This window comes from Haliaeetus leucocephalus, unplaced genomic scaffold (assembly GCF_000737465.1).
Source record: "Haliaeetus leucocephalus isolate CR32 unplaced genomic scaffold, Haliaeetus_leucocephalus-4.0 Scaffold362, whole genome shotgun sequence".
Lineage (NCBI taxonomy): Eukaryota > Metazoa > Chordata > Aves > Accipitriformes > Accipitridae > Haliaeetus > Haliaeetus leucocephalus.
In genome coordinates, this window is record NW_010972798.1 from 3008909 (window position 1) to 3029731 (window position 20823).

General features: G+C 37.1%; 1 protein-coding gene across 1 annotated transcript in view; it reads left to right on the plus strand.

The window, feature by feature from the left end:
* NLGN1 (neuroligin 1) overlaps positions 1-20823 on the plus strand; it is a 327757-nt gene that overhangs the window by 239660 nt on the left and 67274 nt on the right. The window lies entirely within an intron of this gene.

Below are 20823 nucleotides of genomic sequence, written 5' to 3' on the forward strand. Positions count from 1 at the left end.
ATTCTATCACAAAAACTTCACCTTCAACTTTTTTTAACCCAGAATCTCCATAGTGTACCAATTAAAAGGGCTATCCAGTTACATCTAGCATGGACAAAAGACTTCTTTTAAAATCTAAGAGTCTGCAGTTTGCCTACACGCCTGTAACAGCAAAACAATACTGCGTCTACACAAAGCGGTACTAGATCGAATGAGGACTGTCTTGACGTGGTTCACAGTAAAATCCAACTTCTTCTTGATTTTTCCTTTTCAGATACCCTACTAAAGACTAAGATATCTTTCCTTTTCCTTCATTAACTCTTGAAGATCAGTATAAATTTTTACCCCTCCTTCATATTCCTGGCTACATCTATGCTCTTTTGCCAACCCTAATCTTGATCACAAATTTCCAGCAGCCATCACGTGCGTAAGTCTGCCTTGATGACTATATACAGTTGCTCGATGGAAGATTGTTTCACAGACCGAATGGGGAAAAATGTCAGTATTTATAATTAAACTCTGATGTCATAGGGATTCCTTTAAATGGGAATATGTAAGAATTACGATATTCTTATGTTTCCATATTCTATTGCTGTCATTGAAATTACCATATTTACTAAATTGTTAATATGTCTGGCAAAACGGAATGGAGGATATGCATAAATGTATACATAAATGCTAGTGTGCATTTGTGTGCATATATGTATTTCTAGCCTGTTACACAACACTTGATAATGGACAGATCTGAGAGAGGCGTGTAAGATTGTAAGAAGTGGAGCTGTAAAACTTCTAGGTAAGGACACAACTATTAGTCTGAAATTTGTCTTGCAGAATAAAATAGGCCACAGAAGAGAGATGGCTTTATTAGAGGATGAACTTACTAGTTATGCTACATAATTTTGGAGCTTTTGGGCTTATTTTCTGTGGTGTAAGGCATGCCTATGTCATCCATAGACGCTGAGCAACTATGCTGTTTTGCTTCAGGATCTGATTTTTTAGGGGCTGACTAGACTGATTAATAAAAATCAGTTGTCCTAGATTTAATTTTCTGTATTTTATGTGTGAATGAGTGTATTGTTTCAATAAAAGACATATTTTGATATTTTCAAAGTAGATTTAATCAGTATGTGCCACATTTACCAATGCTGAGTCTGAAAATTAAAAAGAAATTATAAATTAAGGGAAGTTTAAATCAAAAAAGAATTGCTCTGGCCAAAATTAAGATATCAAAATGTCATCACATCAATGTATAGTGTTAAAGGCTGTTGGTGGCATTTAATGCTACAAGTTCTTCCCAGAATCTTTAATTTTTCTCAACATCGTATAATGCGGTAAAACAGGATATTGTCATCATGTACTTCAGTCCGGAAGGAACTGAGTTTATGGTAGAGTGTCTTGATTACTTGAATTGTCAAATTATCCAAAATTTATTCAGTTCTTCAGTTCTTTGGCATACAAAATTCTCGCTGACTTCAACAGCAATTCCCTGTATTAAACAGACAAAGTACGCTTATTCTGTAACTGCAAGAAGGCTTCTTTTTTTATGTGAGCCCATTCTGAAAAAAGCATAAATTATTCTCAAAGGCCACTCAACACATTTATTTAAGGTCTGATTTTGCAATTCATGTGGAAGAAAAACATTCGGATTTTCATAGGCTAAAGGTCTAGTAAAGGGTACCTTTCATTTTCAAGAAGAAAAGAGGACACCAAACTCCTATGTGCTCCTTGGGAATTCCAACTTAAAGGAGAATTTCTTTCTGGAATTTGATTCACGGTCAATAATCTCTCATGTTTGCAGAATGTGCAAAAATGAACAAATATAGTAAACTATGGCAATATTTGAGCTATATATAGTGTGTACCATAAATAAAATAGATTAAAAACTGGAATATAATAAATAGATTGTAATAACTCGTTGCATATCTTTAGTGCCACCTATATGCAAGCAATGGCGCAAGAAAGTTAAAGCACATTCCTGGAAAGTATGTTGATTGAACTGACTCCGTCAGCAATGTTCACCCCCAAAGTAATAGCAAATAAATGTATTAAATGGGAAGCTGTCAACTTAGTAATAAGTTATTGTCTTCTAGTATAGTGACATAATATTTTATCCTACAAAGAGTTCTTCCAATTAGCCAGCTTTACAATAAGAAACTAAGATACAATAGTAGCTTTCTATCATATTGCTTTGAATGAGATCCTTGCAATTAAACTTTTGAAACTGCCTTCATCCTTTTAAAAGAAAACTTTACAATCAAGCCTAAAATAATCACAAAAGTTATTGTATAAGCGCTTGTTGGCTTATCAAATTTCAATTCTAACTCACAGAGAGTTTGAGCTGGCTTTTATTTCATTAGTGTATCTGTTTTGTATTTTGTTTTGTGCACATCACTTGCAAGATTTAAGTCTCAGTACTTTGCTATTGGACTTGCTTTTTTTATTTCCAGCATGACTTAATAACCGAAAGAAGCCAAGTGAAATCTTGTTCAGTGTTGCTATTAACTTGCTACACACAAACTATTAAGCTTTTGCAGGAACTGAGTTTCAGCCGCAAGTAAGTACCTAGTTCTGTAGAGCGATTTTATTTTATATCCAAGTAGTAAGAACAAGTTGATAACCCTGTCTATGCCACCTGAATGTAAAGCCACAAAACTGTGAGTCTCTTCATAAATTTTTTTGCTGTCTTACTAAAGGGTACAAAATACTTACATCATTTCTCCAAAGACAGCATGAAGTAGAAGCATATAGCCCTGCCAAAGACAAGTAATTCAGTCTATTCATGTTTGCCAAAAAACCCATTAAATGTGTGTTTTCATATTTCAGTGTCTTTATCACTCTATATTACTACTAGTGGTTTTGAAATCAAGCATCACGTGCTGTATATAATCTTGTATTTTAGTAATATATGCTGATATTTGGTCCTTGCTCATGGCAATAGGAGTTGCATAGGATCTTTCATGCAAATCACTTGACAAAGTAATTTTTGAAAGAGATGCGGAAACAAGGATGCGGGTAGGTCAGGGTTATGTCAGAAGGCCAAGAGTACTTGAAATGGTTATAAGGCCTTGATCTTCTGCCTCCAATCCCTCAACGCTTAACAGACAAGTAATGCAGACGTCCACTATAAGAATATTACAGTGTTAATGCTGCAAAATAGGGAGAGGATTTATGTCTATAACAAGACTGAGTCTAAATGATGACTGTTGAGGAGTTACTGATGTATCCTGTACCATTACATTCTGCCCCGTTAGGGAAAAACCAAGTGCAAATGCTATACGGATATTTTACCTTATAGCAACTCCCTACTTCCTCAACATGTACAGGCGTATCTGGCATTTCAGCTTCAGAATGGAGCAGTCCAAATCGTATCAGGGTTGCTTGTAGCAGAAATGCTTCCTGTGTGCACTCAGGTTGAAATAAACCTAACCGAACAACCCTGTAGATAACAAAAATGCCAATGACCTCACGAGGGTCAGAATTTCAGCTCTGGAATTAAGACACCAAAATGACTGCTCTTTCTACAGAGCTCTAAGAGGGGTGTTTCTCAATCCCTTCTCTAGATCATGCATTCTGCTCTGCTCAGAATATCACCTTCAGTGTCTAATAATCAATTTTCATCTGAGAATAATGAGACAAAGAAGCGTCTGACAATGTGGTTGCCAACCTGCAAAGAAACTCTTTTTTTTTAATTGAAAATATTATAATTCATTTTCAAGCTTTTCAATGAAGAAACTTTAAACACATCACTGATTGCTAAGCGTTGTTTAAGTTGTCCTGTAATTTGAGATTCCTTTTTATGAGAGATCTGAAAAAGTTCTCGAGTAGGCCATAGAAAAAGAACACCATCTCTTTAAAAAAAAGCAATAGCTTTCAAGGCCCAGGATGGCCTCTGCACTGAGATTAATAAAGCTTGACAATACATTCTGAATGCAAGCAATGACTTCTATTACAAGGGGAAAAATGAAAAAGCTGCTATTACTGACATAGTCAATAGATTGCACCTCAGTGTATACTGTACTTTCTACATTTTTAATATAAATGTGTTCAGTTTCAGAGACGGGAGCATTATCAGCATTCATTTTACTTGAGGCAATAATGTGAGAAGTTGTGTCTTGTGTAATAAATAAATAACCTGTCTTTAAAACCATTTACTCAGATTGCTTTTCCCAAATGCTTATTTAGAGGTGCTCTGGAAGGTGTCATATACCAACACCGCCATGTTATAAGGATTTTATAAAATGCAGGTTCCTTATTTTCTATTTAATTGTTAGTGGGGTATTTTTGTTCTGCTGGTTTTAGGAATCGTATAATGGTGGTCTTGTACGATGGTGGGATGGTGTGATAAGTTGTAAAATGTGGCTTGAAGCCCCCGTATTTCTCAGGGGTTCTTGGTGGTCACGAAGACCTGCCACTAGAGGCCAAAAAGCTTTCCATCGTGGCTGGCAATTGCCCCTCTTTCAGTTTGAGACTTATCTTTTTCTTCTGTTGTATTTTTCTGGGCTTGAAAGAATGGAAGAAATTGTCTTCTCTCTATAAATATACATATTCAGATCTTCATAATCTTTGTAGCACCCGCTCGTACTAAGAAATTATCTTCTCTGTGTAAATGGATCATGTTAGATGGCACTTAATTATAAAATAAGACACTGAGTTAATTTGTGCTTTGTGTGGTCACTTCTCTGTATCCGTCTTGGCAAATACATTCATGTGAACAAACCCTTTTCAATCTGTTCAGAAGGACAGAGAAGGAAGTATGTAAGGCACAGGTAGCTCATAAGAGCATAAAAATGAGAAATTATCAGCAAACTTTGAATTACTTCTAACAATATCTAATATTGAAGGAGGTGTTTTGTACTCATCTGATGTCTGGCCATAACAGATTTTTCTTTTAACATAATCAGAACAATGGGCTTGATATATCTCTAATACCTTTTTTACATCAGCACAAATGTACTGATTTCATTGGAGTGACCCTTGATTTACACTGTTGTAAAGAAAGAAGAATCAGGCTGTAAATATATAAGGGAGGGAAAGCATAACTGTCTTAGACGTCTAGAGACTCTAAGTACAAAATAGAGGAAGATTTATTTAGAGTGGCTCAGGGGTTGTAGCTGGCATAATAGGCTATAATAGAGCACAGGAAATTTAGGCTGACTGGAAACTGCATGGTTTACTGTTCTGTGGCTTAGCTATCAGTGGCTCAAGGTGAAAACTCTGTTGGTTAACAGATAGACACGTTTCTGACTATAGTTTAAAGAAACAGGTGGAGGTGAACATACACCGTTTATGCATTCCTAATTCTATACTCTTCTAGTGCTAGACCTGGTTTGTAACTCAGAAAAATCTTCCCCTCCTGAGAAATTTCCCCCCTCCCACTTCAAATGGCGGATTTTGAAGTTAAACCTAAAAGTTTGTTCTTTCTCTATTCAGCACAGAAAATCTCTTTTCACTAGTAAGGGTGCTCTGTATAAAGTCTTCTGCGCTACTTTCTTTAGGTCATACAGGGAAACCTAATTTAGTAATATTACAGAAGGCAAAACTTGCCGTTTTCTGTCCTAGAACTCGGCACTGATCTGATTACTTTTGACTGTGATTCCAGGTTATCTACTTAATTTGTCTACAGTGTTTTTACCAACATGTGTTTTCCCGTGAGGAACATATTAATTTGGTTGTTGCCCTGGGGAAATCTAAACAAAACAAAACAACAACAAAAAAAAGATTAAGTACAAGAATTCCTTTTCATAAAAAGGAACACCATATACCCAATAAATGACAGGCTTGTATTTAGAAGAATGTTGAAATCAAAGTATTTTCAGTCTGCACTTTCCAATATAAATTGCTCATTTCAAAACATAATGCTCTGCATAATTAGCTCGCACAGTTTCAGCATCAGGGCTGTGTATCAGTCTAAGTGATGTGGTAAACGCTAGGGGTAGTAAAAGAAACTGATGCCCACCTACAGAGCTGCTGCTGGAGAGTCTCTCCCGCTCCCGCATTTCCCATTTTCTGCTGGACAGAGGTGCTCTTTTCCTGGTGCTCTTTCCCATCTCTCCTCTCTGTGGCTCTTCCAGGGGCACAGAAATCACTAGAACTGGAGCGGTGGTGACAGTTTTGATGGTGACACAGTTTCCATCTTCTACCTCCCATACAGCAGGGTGGCAGTGAGAAAATTCAGCCTTGAGCCGCAATTAGCAATTGCCCACTCATTTCATCTGAAGCGCAGTCATTTAACTAATGACAGCATTTCTTCATCTGGAGATAACGTGACAGATAAAATGGGGTTCTGTGAATCACACCATGGATGTGCATGAAAAGATTATTTTAATTTCTAATTGAGTATGTCAGATCAGCAGACCCGAGACCTATTCCAGCTCCATCCAGTATGGAAGGACAATATAAGAAAATTCCTTAGCAAATGCTCTTGTGCTGCCCTCCCCACTGTTCCTTACTTCTTTCCCTTTCCTTTGGATTTAATGAGTAAGCAGCCAGAAGCTTAATTGCGATAGATAGGTCATGGGTGCAGTAGAAACTTAAATATGGTAAGAGAATATTGAGACATTGATTGTTAGCAGAGTTTCCAAGTAATTTATAAAGGTACAGAAGGTGTTATGGAAAATGGTGATTTACCTGGATAAAAATTAACTCTATAGTTTCTTCAGTAGACATATCCTTTATTAGGTCCTGTCACGGTTGTTTTAACATAAAGAAAACTGTATTAAACCAACTTTGGATTGCTTATGTTGCAAAAATAATTTTGAAATGTAATCTTTTGTTGAAGAACGACATATCATTATTCCTACTTATCGATTTCATTTAGTTCCTTTAGTTTGTAGGTGTAGTTTTGTTACCAGTGATTGAACTTCAGTAAAACTCAAGTGTGAGTTTCAAGTATTACTACAAATCCCTTAGTGTCTTGGAAGCAAAGTGTGAATGAAGAGCCTGGGCAGCTGCTATTATACCAGAGAACTAGATAATCAAAGATATCGAGCTTTTTAAAGTATAGATCTATTTCTTCGTATTTTTAAAGAAACAAGCTCTTTTGAAAACATGATTTTTATATAAAAAATTAAATTTTTTTTAGCACAAAGCTGAGTGATGCTTTAATACTCTACCGGGTTTTGCCAGCATGCAGGCTCAGAGAAAATTGTTGCTTATCTAATTTTACATACCCCGAAAGCAATTTTGAAAAATAGGAGTCATTGAGTAATATCTTTACTAGTGCCATAAATCAGAGACTTATTTGCATACAAATGAAAGTTGAAACGAAAGTGCACTAAGAAGTAACAGTGCCCTAAGTTAGACATCAACATTAAAATATGACCCCAAGGTTCCACCCTGAAGTAAACCAGAAATCAGAAGATACCTTCTATTGGGAGATATCTTCTGTGTATTTGTTGTTGGGTTTTTGATTTGTTTATTATTTTAACTCTGAACACATTCACAGAAGGATGAAATTATTCACTGGTCTGTGAATACCTGTAAACAATTCATTAAAATCTTATCACTGATAGTATCAAAAATACATGAAATATTCAGTGAATAAATCACATCAACAAGTCATGATTGTAACCTGTAGCAATGCTAATTCAGAAATGTGTACTGAGACGTGTGAAAAAGCAAGCTGCAGAAGATGGAAGTGAGCTCTGTACTTTCTGGTAACCACTTTTTTCAGTGTCATTCAAAAGAGGCAGTGGTGAATTCTGAGACAATAAAATCAAGGTTCGTCAAAGAACGATACTGGCCTTCCTAGGAAAAAACCCCAGTGAACTGGAACAAGATGAAAAAAACCCCCAACGCTTCAAAACACTGTAACAAATTCTAAGACAAATTTGTAGGGTCAATATTGGAGTGCAAATACACAAGTGGCCATTTTGGAGTTAGAATACTAAACTAAATCTAAGCTATAGTGGTCAAGGCAACACCACCTAATTAAAGGCCTAAAGAAAGGAGTTCCACCTACAGGGAACAGATGAAAAAGGTTCCAGATGAAACGTATTGGAAGGCTGCAAATGACATATGTAATTTTCAATAAAAGAGATACAGCAATTTTCCCTATGGTAAGGTCAGCGGATGAAAAAGGGCTATGTGCAGAGTTTTTAGAAATAGAATGTATTATTTAGAACAGTCCTTCCTTTTAGTTTTTCGGTCGGTGAATGAGAGTGTAACTTTAATTACACATTTGCTTCTTTCAGTGAAGACTTTTCTCTGGGCTCAAGTTTGTTTTTTTGGTTTTTTTTAACCTTAGCTCATTTTGGTAGTCTTTAAGCACCCCTACAGTCCTGTTGCCTTTGTGCCTACTTAAGTAAGCACTACTGAATCTGTGTAAACGGTTATTGAATCAGGCTGAAGGCTGATTATAAATGTATACTAAAAACTGTATATATGGACATAAAGGCTATTTTCACATAAATCAAAGAACAGAGACTTTTTAAATTATTTGAATGAGTTGCATAATGAGTAGGTTTGTTGGCAAGCTAATATCATTACTGCTTGAAATTACATTTCCGTTACAAAATCTATTCCCATATATATAGGTCATCGTAGCAGTTTCAATGAAATTGTATTTATACAGTCCTGTTTCATTTGTCTCAGATAAAACAATGCATTGGTGGCACCATCCTCTGTCCTGACTGCAGACTGAGCAAACATAATGTCAGTGGATCTAAAGGTTACGAAGTTACTAAGGAAGGATTAGTCAGAGATTTAATAAGCAGATTTTCTTTGGCTGGCCAACACAACCTTTCTCGGGTCCCGAGATAGGGCCTTCTAGAAAAAAGATATAAGTCTCTGGGCTTTTTATATTCAGTGATCCAATCAGGATTTAATGAGGAAAAAAAAAGGCATTAATTATACCAGAACTAATGGCATCTTTTCCTTTATTTTCTCTTTATATATTTAAATATCTTAGTCTTTAGTCAGAAAGCAAGCCAAGGCTTTCTCCACCTTGCTCCAAGCTCCTTTGCCGCCATGCAATCCTCGGTCTTTCTTGCCTGAAACTTTGAACTGAAGCACCATTGCAAACAAGGAAAATTTAAAGTCCTAAATTGGTTCCTCTTTGATGCATTCAATTAGAAGTGCCTCAACTACAATTGACCCCCACAGTGTTTAACAAAAAGCTATGATTACTTTGATTGTACCAAGCTACAGTGACCACTTCAGGTTCCCATCAGGTTAGTCCTGCAAGAATGATTCAGATGATGCCGAAGAAAAGTGTCTAAAGATCAAAATAGAAATCGGTAAGGAGGAAACTGCTACAGAGGAGAGGGAGGGAAGGAAGATTATCACGCGCTTGTGAGAGAGGGTTGGGTGCTGGCAGGGAGCTACTGGTTACTAAAATAAAAGCTTGTTTTGGAGTGGTACAACAGACCAAATAGATTGATCTTCAGTCTGCTTTCTGGTTGAAGTTAGTTTCTATATGCAAAATTTCTTCTGTCCTGCTTCCATGTCTGATCACTAAGGTTTGAATTTAATTTCTTTCTGAGACCACTTTATTAACTCAGCCTTAATTCTTCTGCAGCTCTTCACCAGACGCAGGGTTATCGCTTCTTTGAGGCTATCTGAACTGGCTGACTGTGTCCTTCATGCAACAAAGAATCAAAATTAGTGAATCAGGCAAATTTGCTGCACTAAAGGGAATAATCAGCCATTACAGAGCCTGCTGGGTTGGCTAACCTTAGACTTCTGCAGAGACGCACCCCAAAAATTACATGAGTCTTTCAAGTCAGAGGCTCAGCCTACAGCTCTGGAAGGAGTTGTTAGAGATGCTTGGTGGAAAAATGTTTAACATCAGTTGCTCCCTAGGAAGTTTAAGTTCTCTCAAACTATAACTGTCTCTTGAACGAAGAAGAATCTCTATAGAAAATAATAAAGTATGGACTTTGTGTTGTTAGTATTCCGGAGAGATTACACTAGTGTACATTTTATATTTTCAATGCATTACGTAGTCAAACATTGTATAATTCACCAAGGACGTTATAGCAATGTTTTAGAGGCTAAACTCTTCTCAGGAGTAAGCAGTCACAGTGTCATCAAAGGTGACACATCATGCCCATTTCCTGTCTGGTTGCATTATGGAGAGGAAGATCTCATTTAACACAAATTCTACCCTTCTGTAATGTCCATGAATGAGGATAGAGTGCTGGGTTGGACATCAGATCAGTAATATCTGCAAACACTGGCATTTAATTGAAGAATACGTCTCCTGCAGACCTACTTACAACTGATCCTTTGAGATCTGTGGGAATGTGAGTAGATAAAGGCGTTATAAAAATTAAATAGCCTCAGTTTACCCTCAGCTAGGCTGTGAGATGTGAAAGATATGTCAAAATTTGAGGGTAAATAGGTTTAATTTCCATCATTTTGCTTGTAGTCTTTGAATTTTGCCGATGATATATAGTGCCACCACATGATTATCTTAAATTCAGTCTACTCTAGGGGTGTTTAAGGGACCTGCTAAACTACTATTAATAGTGTCTCAGTGGACCTGCTCTGCAATTTGGGGATGACAGTAATTTTTCAGTTGGTCAAATATTTACCATAGGGGTCAGGTATTGTGTAAATTAGTATTCTATGCCTTGGTAAAATCAACTTATTATAATACAAATGGGTTTATTGTGACAGTATCATTCTTCCCATTTCGTATTTTTCTGCATCACAGTACAGAAATGTGCTTTGCTAGGTTAAGAGTTCTTTTTTTGAAGAATCGTAGGGAAAAATTAATAGAGGACATGAACTCTGTCCTTTGAGGTGTATTAATTTGGCCAGACTGGAAGACCTAGTAAGTGTCTGATCATAGGATGCATAAAGTGTAATATAACCAGTGGCATGAGTTACATCCTTGATCTCTGGGATAGATCAGAAAATCTGTTTACAGAACTAGTTAATTGAATATGCACTGTAAGATCTTTTCAGATTTCTTATTAACAATATTACCAGTAATAAATGAAAGTGTATCTATTGTTTAAAATGGAACATTCATTAAAAAAAAGTCTGTATTCAAAATGAGTTATTTAAAACCAGTCGTTTGTTCATTAAAGCTAAATGATAATTCACATTGAAACAGCTGAACATCCCCTCACCAAAGAACTGAAAAATTTCCACACATATTATCTACGTTATCCTAAGCGATCACTGTTGCTTGACTGCATCCCCTAGTACATGCAGTGAGAATGCCATGCAATGTAATCATCAAGTAATTAAAGGTAGCATTATACAGGTGGAATTATACAGAATTAGGAACCTGTTAGAATTTCAGCTGTAAGGTATTTGATTCAAATGTAGTGTGGCAAGCAGAACTTAAGTGAACACCGAAATGCCCCATTTCTCATAAAATCTCACAAACAAAAAGCTTTAAGAATATCATGTGAGTCTTGTTCCATTGTGATTAGAGATAAAACCAAGGAAAGCTGATTGGTTTTGTCAATCTATTGGTCTAAAACAAACAAACAAACAAATAGCATTTAAGCTGCATTCCCATAGATCAGATTATCGTGAGCAATTACTTTTCCATACACACTTTATCTATATAAGGATATTCCCATAAACTACAAGTGTTTTCTTTGTGTTCGTGCCAAATTGCATGGCTGTGCTTAACAAACAGAGGTCATTCACGCCACAGTTGTTACAAGCTATTAAAACTCAGAATGAAATACTTAGAGCGTTCATCTTGCAATTGGCAGAAATACTGTGGGCTGATAAACACTTGTGATTGGCAGCTGCTAAAAAAAAAAAAGAAAAGAAAAAGCTCGGGGCTTTAATGTATGTAAAGAACAGGTATATCAATGATGTAGAGTTAATTTAGCTATATATACATTTTAATGCCAAAATATTGGAGGGAAGAACAGCTGTCAGAAAATTCCTGACCATTCCTTGTCATTTCATAAAATGGACTGGCTAAGAAGCAAGGGGAAACCATAAAGTTATCATTCTTCCTTTCTTTTCACTAAATACTGGGTGATCTCTTTAGTGGACTAATCATTCCTGACTGCGATTTTTGAAATGGCAGAGTAAATTGCACAGCTGAAGTTAATGAAGAACTCTGAGATTTGACAAATTTATTTCCTCTGACAAATACCAAATGTTTATAGAGCTTGCTTTAGTTTCAAGCCATTACAGGTGCAGCAGAGATGGAGGAATAACTTCACTTAAAAATGATGATTTTGCCAGGGAATAACACAATCATCCTGTTAATCGGAAATATATTTCCTTTCAAGTGCAGTAATTAAGTAAGCAATAGTATTATTAGGTTGACAAATAAGAAATACAAAAAAAAGGAACAGAAACTTCTCGGGAAGCAAGAGAAAGCAGAAGGTTAAGACCTGGGCTACGGTCTGGAAGAGGTTTGTAATTGCGTTGTTGTCTGGGTGTTGACTGGCTGATTGAACAGCCTTGGAGGTGTCCACAAGCTGTCAGGCCAGGGAATTGGAGTTAATGGACAGCTAATATCATGATTGAATGGTAAAAGTGGAGCCTGATCTCTTTGAGGATGGAAAATCAATAGTCTATTAGATTTGTCAGGATGACAGGGGGAGAAAAAAGCGAAAGTCTGCTGTATTTGCTTGCATTACCAGGGCTGCTCTAATTAAGCACCCACCTTGAGATGGAGGGGAACCTGGAGAATTGAAGTAGTAATGAGATTCAGGCTTGAAGTAAATGAAGTAACTGCAGCATAAGGCATGCTGGCAGACAATTAAACCTCTTTATCAATGCTGCTTCTTTCCAGAAATAAAATCTCATATGGCAGCTATAAAATAAGGTTGAGCCTGGTATGATCATAAATCGTACTGCAGCTTGTGGTTGTGTGCGTTATTGTTCAAGTTGTTCTGGAGTTGTTTTCACAAAAATTGTAGATGCAGTGGTCAATGCTGAGCTTCCTAAATGAAAGTTTCTGCTCCTATGAGTATGTGTCTTGCTTAGAATTATTCTGCATCAGACCCGTGCTCTTTCACTATTCACTACCAGTATCCAACATGACACTCCCGGCTTGCTGATAGCACGGCGTATCTGGGTACGTGCCAGCCAGTTCAGTGGCACAAGGTAGCTCTCATTCTTCTTCTCTTTTTCCTTCTTGCCATCAGGAAGTAACTAAGCTGCCTAATTCAATCAACATGCACATATCTCATCCAAACTTGATAGTAAATGTAATGCTTCTGACGTTGGGAATGTTAGGAATGAGCCCACATTCACCAGAGTTCAGTGCTGCACGGAATTGCTGCTTTGGATTAAACCTGCAATCCTCCAGGGCTTCAGATGCCTCACACACGTACAAATGTATAGTAGTATTATTTCTGTTATCTCTTTCCTAATCAGCGCGGTTGAGCAAGTGAAGGGCTTGGGGCTCAAGATTTTTTGTGGGAGAACATTTTACTTTTGCAATAAGCAGCGGCAGCAAAGGTGTGCCTTTCTTCTCCTAGCGTTTAAACCGACCGCTGCTGGATGATCGCGCCAGTGTTCTGTGCGTTGCTTTGCATCATTTTTCATCGCTTTTCAGCAGGCAGGTTTATGGGGGAAGAAATTCCTTTACCTTGCAGCCCCCCTTTGCCCCATACCTGAAGTGATAGCTATTCACTCTACCAAATTGAAGCCAATCTGTTGCGCGCTCTGTTTCTTAGAGGCGGAAGTCAGTAGGTATTCTACACAGTTAATTGCAATTTGAAATTGAAAGTATGTAATTTGGGTTCCTAATACTTTTGGCCTGCCACTTTAAGTTAATTGTACTATCAGTTGCTGAATGTTCCAAATGACAAAATCAAGAAAGGGTTCTACATGCACATATCCATGACCGTTTTTGAAGTCATTTGTGAGAGAATTTGCAAAGACTCGACAAAAGTTCTTTGATCAAGGAGAATGGTTTTATATCGAGTGATTGGCTTTGTCAGGACTCTTCTAAGTGATAATCTGCACTAAATTCCTAAGTAGGCTCAGAGGCAAGACCACACTGTTTATTGCACTTTGTTGTATTTCTGTGAGTAGATGTTTCTGTTCAATGTGTAGAACCAGAGAAACTTTCTCTATATAAGGTCACTACTGCCTTTGTTTTGGCTATTTGTATTTGTTAGCCTTTTAACGTGAAAGGCAATTTATTCTACCGTATTCTATGTTTCCGTTATGTCTATAGTATAATCTATATTAGAATATGAATATAAATAATTCTGTGTATCTAAAGAGGTATAGGAAGTGTTTTGTGGGTGATAGAGCTATACATATGAGCCAGCTGTTTCTTTCACATGTATGTAGCTGAGTGTTCATTTGGTTGGCTTCCCTTCATTATGGATTCATCTTAATTGGAAGTTATGAAATTAATTTCTGCTATTTACTATGCCTTATTTGACTTTACCTCCATTTAAAGATCCACTGGTTGCTCTTAATTTCATCTCAAAATCCCGTCTGCTTTGATCTTATTTTTTTCATTTACTTCCATTGCTGCATTGGTTATACCAGGCTTAAAGATAAAGGAATGAAGTTTAAGACTATAGCTCTCTTCAGTCTGGACTTAATGCAGGCTCAAAGGTGGGGTAACTGAAAGATCTTCACATTTTCTTCACAAGAAAATACTTTGTAGTTTGATCTCGTTTCTTTTTATAAGGATCTTATTACAGATTGTGGTGATTACGCTTTAAAATTTATTATGTAAGTGCATATCATATATATTTGAAATATCAGATGATTTTCTTCATATATTGAGGATGTTTCTTGCACTATTCCATTAGTTTGTTTCGGTTAGTAGATTAAATAAATGACAAGTGACAGAGTGGTTTAAAATGAGTGCCTTGTACAACCTGCCTTCACATCTGCTGTGGTTTAGAATAAAAACAGGTATGAGTACAATGACCTTGATTTAATCTTTGGAGAATGTTTGCAGAGCATTAAAAGTTCACAGGTTGTCATGATGATGAACTAATCGACTCGTAGGAGGATACTGAGCAAGTATCTGAGTCTGAAAGTGTTTGACATTTTCTGGTGTGTTGTGAATGTCTCACTGAGGGGGCTGGACCCGCTGGGAATCGAATGCTCTGAGACGCTCTTTGGCGCTGGTCAGCATTTCATTAAGTCGGGTCTTAAAGTAGCACAGATTTAAGTTCAGGTCTTACTGCAGAGTTTTGTAATATAGTTTGGAAACTGCTTATTCATGTTGTCTCTTGACAGGAACTGGTCAATGCTTTGCTGCCATGTCATTTGAAACATAAAATTAGAATTTAGCATAGTGTAGGATTAGATTTTTTGTTACAAAATCAAGGTTCATTATCAGTCTGAGTGTGATGCTTTCTCTAAAGAAGTGGATTTTGAGCCTGCAGCAGCATCAACTCAACTTGGTAAGAGATCCTGTGGTCTGTAAAGGTGCAAAAAAAATGAACAACTTTTAATCGAAATGTTGAGCAACACAATAGCAAGTATGAGTCCCCATAGAAAGCATAGGACTAACACACAATTATGTATTCTTCGGTCTAAATGTGCAGAAATACAAAATAAATGAAGGGCCTTACCCAAGTACAGTAGTTCCCTGAAATTATTACATTGACGTTATTACAGTGTATTTATGTGATAGAAATAAACACACATTCTAAGAACTAAACAGATTAGCTTTCCCTAGAGGTGGCAAGACTCGGGATATTTTTTAAATTAATGGGTAGAGTTAATACAGAAGCCAGAGACCCTCAGTGACAGCAGCACTGATAGCCTGGCAGCACCTACCTCTTATTTATACCAAGAGGACTGCAGCTTTGCTTTCTTTGCTTATCTTAGTTTGGCACTTAAGAACTTCGAGGGGGAGAGAAGACTCCCTGATACATTCTTGTTGATGTTGGCAAAATACATCTATTTCAAATGGTATACTGATTTTTGACAGTCTGGCTGAAATCCGATCCACTGAAATGCATATATCATTGTAGGCTAGTGCAAATGTGGCTGTATAAATCATTCTTTTGACATACTGGTGTTTCAGTGATATTTCTTAACATTCTAGTTTTCAGCATATGCTGTTCAGAATTCGGCACCGGTGTGGCAGACTAACTGTATTAGGGCTTAACAGGAACGCAGGAAAGTGGACTTTTCATTGCACTGGTAGCTTAAAGTAGCTAATACTCAGTCTTTATTTAGGTTACGCCTCCAGTATATGAAGAATTAAGATAACAGTGCAGAACTTCTAACTTTTGCTTTTAAAATAGTTTCAAAATAGCTTTGGCTTTTATTAATGAGAATTGCTTTGACAATCTTCAGTAAGATACTTTTGATTTTGTCTTCACTTGGAACTAACGTCTCTAAGAAGAATTTTATAATCTAATATTCCAACAGTGATACATGTGAACAAATTTTAAAAAGAAGGCATATGGGTTTTAAATTCTGAGAAATTTTTGTTTAAATTGTATTGTAAACACAATGCAGCTGGAAGTGATCATTCTATAATTTTACAAAAAAGAACAGATATGAAAGAAAAGGTTTTTCGTTTCAGGCACTGGTCACTTTAGAATTGGTTTTTACTTCAGATTTTATGGTGGCTCTCCGATAAATCCTAGATAAGCCATTACTAAGGCTGACCAGTACCATGTGAAGGTATGATACAGTCTAAACCAAAGGCCATTTAAGCAGGCAAAAATCTTTCCACTCGCTTCACTGCATTTCAGACAATGTCTATAGCTTTTAGTTTCCGTATCTGTTCTTCCCGATGCCTGGGAATGTGTTTCTTTACGTGCTTGTATTTTTTTTTTGCCCCAAATCCTAGGTCATTAAGTTCAATTGACATTTAAAAAGTCCTGCTTTTAGATGTAGATCTCAGAACTACCGCTGAGTGCGAGTCAGTTTTGGTTGTATAATAATGCCAAGCATTTCCATTTCCAGTACTTGAAAGAATTGAGTAATAAAAAAGATCAGGCTATGAGTGACAACTTAAAACCTTACTCGCTAGACTGAAAAGGTTATAAAGTTACAATTTAATGTGTATATACTCCAAAATTTTAAAGCAGAATATAGATAATTCTAGTAGCTCTATAAATACTTAACTGAGCTCTTCAGGCCTATTTTTCTGATGCTACGTTCATTGCAACTATAAATTTAAACTATACTGTGTCAAAGGAACAATTACAGTTTGTCACAAAAAGGAAAATTTAAACCCATGTCCTTTTCTTTATAAATTATTAGACATATAAAACATGTTATTTTCCCCTTAAATTTTAAATTCATTTAATGTCAAGTTCACTGCCATCTGGATACATGGTTTTATGCACTTCTTAAGGAGGACTTACTCAGCTAATTTTTGCTTCAGTTCTAGTGAAAAATCTTTCTAAAACAAGTTCTCGCTGTTTGCAGAGAGATGCATCTTGAGCATGCTGACCAATTTGTGTTTAGGATCATAAATCACATTCCATTAGGCATATTAGAAAACAAATTGTTCTTTTCAAAATATACTTTATGGAATATTAGACATGATGCAGCATAATGGAACTAAATCTTCGGTGAATATATTTTGTGTAAAATGGATCCAATTTGTGTTTAAGGAAGAAAGAAGTTAACGTTCTCTTTACACAGTGCATTCCACAATGCAATTTATTAGCATTTCGTTCATAGGGACTGGAATTTTTCCAGCTGCATTCAGCTGAGATTGTCTGACCTTGGGTTTGAGTTCAGATAGTACATTCTCCCCAGTCTTTTGAGTGTATTTATGCGGTCTGTACGTTTTAAACAGAGAATATTGATTTGTATAGGTTGTGAAAACAATATCTAAAAGCAGTTTACCACGTATGCTAAAGAAATGGAAATAGATCATTTCACTTCTTTCCCAGAGACCCAGCTTCTTTTGATAGTGCACATGTTTGTGTTATCTTTAGTATGTAGCCTTAATGAATGCTTTATCTTTGGCAGTAATGTGCAGAGCATAAGTGGTATTGGCCTTGGAGGGCTTTTTGACTTAATTTGCTGGATGCAAAGCCTCTGTTTCCAATAATTTATTATGTTTCAAAACCATCTCTGGGAATATAAAATGTGCACCTGAGGCTAGCTTTTATTTATTTCCAATCAATTTTTGAAGCTGCACTATTTTCTGGCATGAAAAAGTAGATATCAATCTACCTTTTTTCTGCCACACACCCCCCAACCCCTAATATTTAAAGCATGAATAAAATCAATATGATCATATATTGATTTGTATAACATCTTTTATATGCTTCAAAGTGCATGGCAGAATTAGAAATCGTGTTAAACTCCAAAAATAATTTGATGGCAGATTACGCTAAGTATTTAATCACTCCAAAAAAACCCAACCCTAACAAATGCCTTGGCTGAATGTCTCATACCACAATTGATTCTCTTGCACTGGATTTCAGACTTTGTAAAGTATATATTAAAGAGCTTAACTAGTAAATTAGAAGACAAGATAACTGCAATGTAGATAAATGAACATTGCTTAGAGAATTTTAACCAGATTTTTGCCTAATTATTTATTCTCTACCGTGTAGTAAAACTGAGCAAAACCAACTCCGTGGAAATACTGGATTTCGAATGGATTGTTTTTGTGTAACTGGGAGCAGAGCGTGCATATTTGCATTTATTTGCATCTCATATTTTAAGTCGCAAGGTGTTTTGGCAGGGTTTGTCATTCATTAGCCATTTCTTCAATGCTCGGTCTAAGAGGATCATTGTCTTGGCTGGGAACCGAACCCCCTCGGTTGGGACATTAAAAAGAAAGGAAAGGAGCATAAACTCTCTGTAAATATGAGAACTTCAAATAGTTTTTACCTTGTTCATATTCCCGTGCGGTGAAAGCCTGTTCAAACACTCACCATAGTTACTGGCTAGCTTTGGTCATTTTTCTACCCAGCTGGACAAATGGGGTAAAAACCCAGGTGAAAAAGCAGTGCTGTAAATCTTCTTTATCGCTTCCTATGAAAGCTAAACCTACAGCCCGCAAAATGTATGTGCTTTACTTCACATGCCTAAGTCATCCTCTCGAAATCGATGGGACTTCTGAGGGGCATAGATTTAAACAAGAGCATCACTCCTTACAGGTCCCGGATCAAGATTTATGGATGCACTGTGTATGCTTCAGTGAGAAATTTTGGCCACCAAAGCACATGAGGGTTCCTGGATTAGGCCTCGTGGTGGCTGGGCTAGCTTGTCTGTTCAGTTTGTACGATAGGCTCCTCTACGGACAGGGTGAGGGAGGAGAAAGGATGTCCCCACAGTTCCCAGGAGGGCTGCGGGTGAAGACTGTGAGCGAGGGGAGAGCCTGCAGCACAGGAATATCAAATCGATGCCAAGAGGGGCTGGGAAGAGACACCGCCAGCACCTCTGGGTGACGGAAAAGGAAATTTCATCAGGAGCTCATGAGCCAAGTGGTGCTTGCCACAATCCAGAAAGCTACGCCGAGCTTGGGGGAGAGGAACAGCCTGGAAGGGCAGAGGAGGAAGGGGGAAATTCTTTCCTAAAACCACTTTTCATGTGTTTTCTGTCTTATCTAATCCCTTTGAATTTTCTGTGTCCTAAAGAGTTAATTATTCTGGTTCTTATTCTAATGATATTTCACCTTTTTAATTTTAAGAGACTGTCTGTCTTTTCTGTGAACTCACTGTAACGAAAAGATCTAGGCAGATTTACCTCAAAGCTTTAGCCAAGTTAAAGTCCTATTACAAGCCATTGAGGTGATTTAATTTTATGACTTCAGGACACTTTTTATGAGGAAAGTTAGTACATGCTGCAATGCTTTGCTGAATCCGGGCATCCTTCTCCTTCGTTCCTATCTGAGCACTTGGTAGGCAAACACCATGGATTCAGCTGTAATACAAGCTGGTGTTTTGAACTGCAGTGTAAGGATATAAGATTTTTTTTATTATTGATTTGGCTTCATCTGCTTAGGTGACCCCTGGCATGAATAGCATATTTAGCTGTGAACTTTGCTTTTTTCTTTTTTCTTTCTTTTTTTTTTTTTTTTTTTAATATATAAAGAGCCCAAACTACTTTATTTTTTTCTTTGTGTAGCATAAGCCTTATCTGGCACTAGTTGGTACAAAAAAGCTCAACATCAGAGAACCACAGTATATTTTTCCCTTCCAACTACTATCAGAACGAACACTAGGACCAAAGGCTCTCATTGAAAATAATTCCTTAAATAATCACTTACCTTGAAGGCATTCGATCTGTATGATCTGAATGAAACTGCTGATAACTTCAGAGAAATAGAAGACTGTGTTAAAAATCACTTTCTCCTGGGGACTGAAGTCCTGTCAGTCACATGGTGGATTAGAGGCTTGGCAGCTCGCCAGCCCATCAGACGGCATGTAAGTTCTTTGATGCCAATTGCATTAGCTTTCCTCTACTAATGTGCTACATAGCTTGGAAAATAAAAGAATGAAGGTCAACATACCAGCATGTGCCCCTGGTATAGCAAGGGCTGCTCATAATGTGCGGGAGAATGAAAACGCTTCAGAGTTCAAGCTGCAGGCTGGGTGACCTTCTCCTATGCCCAAGGTCACGAGATTTTTGTCCTCAAGTCCTGAGTGCAACGAGCGCTTGTCAGAGCCCTGGCCCGGGATGCAATTTACTCTGAAATTCCCAAACGGACACAGTTTGCCTTCAACCATTATGGCCAGTTATTTATGTGCAGATGCTGTGGGCTATGAGCTTTCTGCAGAGTGTAACCACTGCTGAACTCCACTCTCACTCTCCTGGTTTTGTTCTTTGTGAGGGCCATAATGCATAGGAATTGGCATAGCTCATGAGTAAAAAAATCTAGGCTTTATGACTGATTTGAATGCCCTCAGACAAAAAGTCGGCTTTACGTACATCTTTTCCCACAGGCATCTTGCTATAGAGATGTGTTACAGAGATGGATGACAGACCCATGGGTCTGCTGACTTA